Source organism: Panthera uncia, chromosome C2 (assembly GCF_023721935.1).
Source record: "Panthera uncia isolate 11264 chromosome C2, Puncia_PCG_1.0, whole genome shotgun sequence".
Taxonomy (NCBI): Eukaryota; Metazoa; Chordata; class Mammalia; order Carnivora; family Felidae; genus Panthera; species Panthera uncia.
The window spans coordinates 77,906,157-77,913,379 of NC_064810.1; positions in this window are offsets into that span (position 1 = coordinate 77,906,157).

Here is a 7,223-nt window from a genome sequence, read left to right on the forward strand (position 1 = left end):
TGGCAATCTCTAACACACATCTAGTCAACTGCTGGAGAAGGCAGCTTGGAGGTGAGGCTGCCGTGGGGCCTCCGGCTCCACCCTGAAATTCATAGGTGCACAAGTCACCTGACTGGCCCACCCAGCCACAGAGAGGGAAGCTGGCCAGGCGGGAGTGGGAGGGCCAGACCCACTTCTAGAAGACACTTGCATCAGTGAGGCGAGAGGTGAGGAGAGAACAGGCTGAGGACCAGTCATCCCTGCTTTAGGGATGGCAGCCATGTTGGGCCAGAGAGTCCACCCGTAGGGAAAACTGGCCTCTACAAGATTGGCTTCTGCCCCTCTTCTGTGGGGATGGTGGGAGCCGAAAGTAGGGATGGACTAAAAGTAAGGGATGCTGAAAGACCTGAAAGTGTCCAGTCTACACCTGGAAATGGGAACCAGGAAGGGGGTTGAAAGCCCCCTCACTCATGAAGAGGGTGGACATCGTTTTCCTTACGAAAGGAATCTGTTCGGAGCGCCTGGGTGACTCAGTCGGTTAAGCGTCCAACTCTTGATTTCAGCTCAGGTCGTGATCTCGAGGTTCGTGAGATTGAGCCCTGTGTTGGGTTCTGCACTGACAGCATGGAGCCTGCTTGGGATTCTCTCTCTCTCTCTCTCTCTCTCTCTGCCCATCCCCTACTCACATGCACTCTCACTCTCTCTCTCTCTCTCTCAAAATAAATAAACATTTAAAAAAAAAAAAAAAGGAAATCAGTCCACCAAAGAAATCCAAGACAAGGTGAAAAAGTCAACGTTCCCCATCTCACCCTGTCTCCAGAAGTCTCTAGAAGTACATTGGCCATGGATGCTGTGATGGGTCTCCCTGACCCTTCAGGACCAAGCCACTCAGTACTGCTGGGTTCACAGCTGAGTCTTCCCAGGAATCGTCCTGCCTTATCCAAGGCAACACCTCCACCCTGGGGATAGTTCACATTTAATGTCTAGTTGATATGGGGCACAAAGGCCTGGCCGTTTGCCTCAATTGAGGGCAATTTTGGAGGGCCATGCCAGCTCCAGAGCAGCCTTGCCTGCTATCCAATTTTTCCTCTGCTATCCAATCTGCTCCTTTCACATTCCCTGTAAACTCCCTGCTCACAAAGTCCCCTCTCAGAGTCTGTTTCCCAGGGAAACCTAGGATGACATGTGTAAGGCCCCAACCAGCTCTGTCCTCCACAATCAGTCGCCATATTGCTTAGGTGAGAACTAATTTCCCACAAAAGATTATTAGGTTTTCTTCCTCTACCTGAGGTGGAGACAAACTATATCCACACAAATGATATGTTGGTGCCCCTGGAAGAACGGCAGATGGTTCCTTCAAAACTACTCCAGACAATGAAGGTTAAAATTAAAGGGAGGCAATGAAAATAGCTGAAGTAAAGTAATATTTGGGTAGCAGTTGACATTTTCCAAATCTGTTTCACATGGAGCCTTTGACCCTGTTTCTGAGCTTCTCCATTTGCTTGGCCCCACCTGTCTCCCTGGGCCCTCAACATGCTCAGGGCAGAGCCCTGCATCCCCTACCACTGCCAACTTTCTCAGATGCCCCCAGTCCCCCACTCCAGGGCCCAGGACAATATAAGCTTGTCTCCTCTCACTGTTTCTAGGCTTAGAAGATGAGTCAGCTCTCAGATTCCCAGTGGCTTCCCAGGGGGGCAGGGTGATATCACCTGGAAGTTCAGGCAAGTTCATTCTCCACGGGTCAAGTTTGATTGTTGAGAGACCGGAAGTGGAAGGGAAATGATTGTTACAGCCTCACGCTTTCTCTGTCCCGTCTCTGCCCCAACAATGAGCACATAGCAAGGGTTCCATCAGGCCTATCCAAAGACATCTCACGAAACAGATCATGACGGCATTTTGTGGTGGTGCTGTGGCTAGGATCGTGCTCATCTTCTTGGGCTCGCTTCCCCTCTTTCTCTTTTCCCCTCCCTCTTGCTGCCCTGAGATTACACCTCCTCCCACCCCCAAGAAAGCATGCATCGGCATGTATGCTTAATGTAAACTTTGCTTCATGTGGCTTTTCCTAGACGACCCAGGTGAAGAAACAGACATTAACCTCTTTGATTTTCACAAAAAATCATTCTCTGGGGGCAGGAATTATTATAGCCACTTTCAGGCATGTGAACTAGACGTAAAATGAACTCCCCAAGACTGACACTACACAGTAAGTGGTAGATCAGGACTGAGTCTACCTGTTCTGACTCCAAGTTGGTTGTTTCTCTTACCTTGGTTATGAATTTTCATCAAGAGTTATAATTAATAATAATAATAATAATAATAATATATAATTCATATATTCCCTTCCAGTAAAGGTGGAATTGTGGGGTGGGGGCAGGGGCAGCAAACACCAGAAAAGAGGCAGATGCGTTGAGATGATGGACCCATCAACTCTTGCAAACTTCCACCGTCTGCCAGTTCATAATCAAATATGGAGGTACTGTTGGGACTGAGGACACAACATGGTTGCCAAAGTGTATTCATTTCCCAGGACTGCCTTGACAAATTGCCACGAGCTGGGTGGCTTAAAACAACTTAAGTGTAATTTCTCATAGTTCTAGAGGCCAGAACTCTTAAGTCAAGGGGTCAGCAGGGCTGTGCTGCTCTGGAGGTTGTAGGGGAGAATCTGTTCCTTGCTTCTTCCCGCTTCTACTGATTATCCGCAGTCCTTGACTTGGTGGCCACGTCTCCCTGCCTAGTCTTCACATGGCCTTTCTCCTGTGTGTCTGCGTCTTCTTTCTTCGCCCGTCTCTTACAAGACTACTTGTGGAGGCCTTTAGAGCCCTCTCAGATAATCCAGAGACATCTCCTTGTCTCAGTATACTTAATTAAATTACATCTACAAAGACTCTTTCTCCAAAAAGGTAACATTTATAAATTCCAGGCATTAGGACTTGATCATGATTCGGCCTAGTACACTGTATCATAGGCCACTTTGCCTGGAGGCATCGGTGTGCTCTTCAACACTCGTAAAAAGTTTCTAGTGTTCCTTCACATTACACTTTTTGCCTTATGGGCTGGCGCCCGGTCTGGGTTGCAGAGGTGGCTGAAAGCAAACCTTCTGTTTATCCTGCAGTGAGCTAGAGGGGGCACCAGAACCGAACTGGCCCCCCCGGGGGGCCCTCCCAGCCTTAGGTGTGGGGGAAGTCTGTCTCTCACATGTTGTCTGGGTTGTGACGCCATTATTCCCCTGCTGCTGGGAGCGCAGAGGATGCTGGACGGCATTTGCCCGTGTTTGAATTTTCAGTTACTGTCAGTCCCTCTGATCTAATATTTGTGTTTTGCAGAACTGTCTCATGGCAAGTTCTGGGGGAGAGAGTCCTCCTAGTCACAAATATTTGCAGTACTTGGCTTTGCCGCACTTCGGCCTGCGATGTTAAAAATGGGGTCATGTGCTGCCCTCAGGTGCCCGACAGACATGCCTGTTGGTGTGGTTTTCTGGCAGTGCCTCCTTCCTCAGCCTCTTGTGGAGTGCGTGGAGGTGCTGAAGGGAACGAGAAAACAACTGTGCCTGACAGGGGCCAGATGCCATTCGAAGAAAGGTGTAGCCCGAACCAGCTTCCTTTTCTTCTTGGTGCTTCCTTCTTTTGTTTGTTCTTCCTCTTCTTTTCCCTCAAGGGCTTCATCTACTTTCGTGAATTGTCATCTTTTTCTTCAGTTTCCCTTCGTAATTCCCAACTGCTTGCTTCCAGCAGTCAATGCCACTTCCGGTTTCTAGAACAGTGTGGCCCCTCAATTCCCACCCCCAGCCCCCACCCCTGTAACCCACCTTCACACCTGTTCTCCTCTCTTTGTCTTAGAGCCACTCCACGTCAGATCTTCTGTTGACACAGAGGTTTAGCCTTTCTTACGTCCTCCAGGCCTCTTTCCATCAAGTAGTCCTCCCTTTCTTCAGTTAACAGCTTGGTTGAGATAGAACTCACATACCATGAACTCCCCGTTTTCAGGAGTAAAGTCCAGTGTTTTTTAGTCTATCAATCCAGTTTTGCATTGACTGCCAGTGTCTAAATTTATAATATCTTTATCTCTAGTAGAAGAAACCCCATACCCATTAGCAGTCAACCCTCATTCTCATATTTCCCACCCTTACCCTAAACTCCCCACCTCTGCGTAACCACTTATCTACTCTCTGTCTCCACAGTTTTTCCTCTTCTAGATATTTCATACAAAAAGACTCCTATAATTAGTGATATTTTGGAAGTGGCTTCTTTCAGTCAGCACGATGACTGAAGGTTTACTCAATGTTGTATGTAGCATGGATCAGATTTAATTCCTTTTTTTGGATGAGTAATATTCCACTATATTTGTGTATCCACCTAGCAGTTAGTTCATGGGCATTTGGGTTGTTTCCACTTTCGGCTAATATAAAAAACAATGCTACTAACATTCATGCACAAGCTTTTGTGTGGACATATGTTTTCTGTTCTCTTGGGGATATACCTAGGAGTGGAATTGTGAGGTCATATTTAACATTTTGTGGCACTGCTATGCTATTCCCAAAGCAGCTACAGCATTTTACCTCCCTACCCGCAGTATATGAGGATTTAAATTTCTTTGCATGCTCACCGACATTTGTGATTACCTGTCCTTTTGATTTTCCCATTCTAGTAGGTGAGTAATGGTATCTCATGTATTTCTTTATTTGCAGTTCCTTATGATATCGAACATCTTTTCATGTGCTTATTGGCTATTTGTAAGTCCTCGGTGGAAAAATGTCTAATCAGATAATTTGCTCAATTTAAAATCAGTCTTTGCTGGGGCACCTGGATGGCTCAGTTAGTTCAGTGTCTGATTCTTGATTTTGGCTCAGGTCATGATCCCAGGGTCATGAAATCCAGTCCCATGTCAGACTCCACACTGAGTGTAGAGCCTGCTTAAGACTCTTCCTCCCTCTCCATCTGCCCCTCTCCCCCTGCCCCTCTCCCCTACTCTCTCTCTCTCTTTCTCTAAAATAAAAAAAAATAAATAAAATAAAATTTGTCTTTGTCTTTTTAGTGTTGAGTTGTGGATATATATATATATATATATATATACTATATCCACATACAGATATATATATATATATAATCCATTATATATTATATATATATATATATATATAAAATCCATTATATATATAATATATATATATATATATATAGTTCTGGATATATAGTTCTGGATATATTATATTATATATTCTGGATACTAGCCCTTTACCAGATAAAGATTTGCAAAAATGTTCCCCCATTCTGTGAATGTTCTTTTAACTTTCTTGTTTTTTCACTTTTTCTTTCTTTTCACTTTTGCTTTCTTATGCTTCTTTCTAAAAGCATGGGAGTTTTAAAATTTGATGAAGTCTAATTTGCCTATTTTTGTTGTTGTTGTTTGTATTTTAGACATGCTATCTAAGAAGCCATTGTTTAATCCGATATCACAAAAATTTACTTTTTTTTGCAAGTTTATTTATTTATTTTTGAGAGAGAGAGAGTGCGGGTGTAAGTTAGGGAGGGGAAGAGAGAGAGAGGGAGAGAGAGAATCCCAAGCAGTCTCTGTGCTGTCAGCACAGAGTTGGATGTGGGGCTTAAACTCATGAATCCTGAGATCATGACCTGAGCCAAAATCAAGAGTCAGACACTTAACTGACTGAACTACCCAGGCACCCCACAAAAATGTGCTTCTATATTTCTCCTGTGATTTTTATAGTTTTTCTCTTATCTTTAGGTCTAGGATCATTTTTGCTTAATTTTTGAGTACACTATATACGAATTAATCTTTCCCAAATTATTCTTTCACATGTGGATATCCAGTTGTCCCAGACCTATTTTTGTTGAAAAGACTCTTCTTTCCCCCATTTGAATTGTCCTGATGCTCTTGTTAAAAGTCAGTTGATCATAAATATAAGGCATCATTTCTTTTTTTTTTTTTAATTTTTTTTCTTTTAACGTTTATTTATTTTTGAGACAGAGAGAGACAGAGCATGAACGGGGGAGGAGCAGAGAGAGAGGGAGACACAGAATCGGAAGCAGGCTCCAGGCTCTGAGCCATCAGCCCAGAGCCCGACGCGGGGCTCGAACTCACGGACCGTGAGATCGTGACCTGAGCTGAAGTCGGACGCTTAATAAGGCATCATTTCTAGATTCTCAGATTGATTCCCCTCATCTATATGTTTTGTTTGTGGCAATATATACTACCTTGATTACTGTATCTTTGTAGCGAGTTTTGAAATCAATACATACGAGTCCTCCCACTTGGTTCTTTTTCAAAGTTGTTTTGGTTACTCTGGGTTTCTTGCATTTCCATAAGAATATTAGGATCAACTGCCAATTTGTGCATAAAAAGCTAGCTGGGGGACACCTGGGTAGCTCAGTCAGTTTAAGCGTCTGCCTCTTGGTTGCAGCTCACATCCTGATCTCCTGGTTAATGGGTTTGAGTCCCATATGAGGTTCTGAGCTGATGATGACTGCTTGGGATTTTCTCTCCCTCTCTTTACGTCCCTCCCCCAATCGTGTTTTCCTCTATCTCTCATTATAAAGAAACTAAAAAAAATAAATAAATAAAGGTAGCTGGGCTTTTGGTAGAGGTCGCATTGACCCTGTAGATCAGTTTGGGACATATTTCCTTCTTAACATTCAGTATTTGAATCCAAAAACACAAGATGTCTTTCCATCCATTTAGATCTTCCTTAATTTCTTTTAGCAATGTTTAACAAGTCTTGCACATCTTTCCTTCAACTCATTCCTAAAGTATTTTATTCTTTTTAATATTATTAAAAATAAAGTTATTTTCTTAATTTTATTTTTAACATTTTTCATTCCTAGTCTGTACAAATATAACTGATTTTTGCATATTGACTTCGTATCCTGCAGCTTTGCTGACATTGTGATTAGTTCTCACAGTAGTTTGGTGGACTTCTTAGGTTTTTTGTTTCACAAGATCATGTCATCTGTGATAGAGGTATCTTTACTTCTTCCTTTTCAATCTCAGTAAGTTCTATTTATTTATTTTTGCCTAGTTTTCCTGGCTAAAATCTCGAGTGCAGCACTGAATAGGGATGATGAGTGGATGTCCTTGTCTTCTTCCCTAACTTAGGGAAGAAACTTTTGGTCTTTGACCGTTAGGGATGACTTTACTAGCTGTGGGTGCTCTTTATCATGTTGGGGAAATTTTCTTCTATTCCTAGCCATTGAGTGCTTTTATCATGAAGAGATGCTAGATTTTTCCAAGTG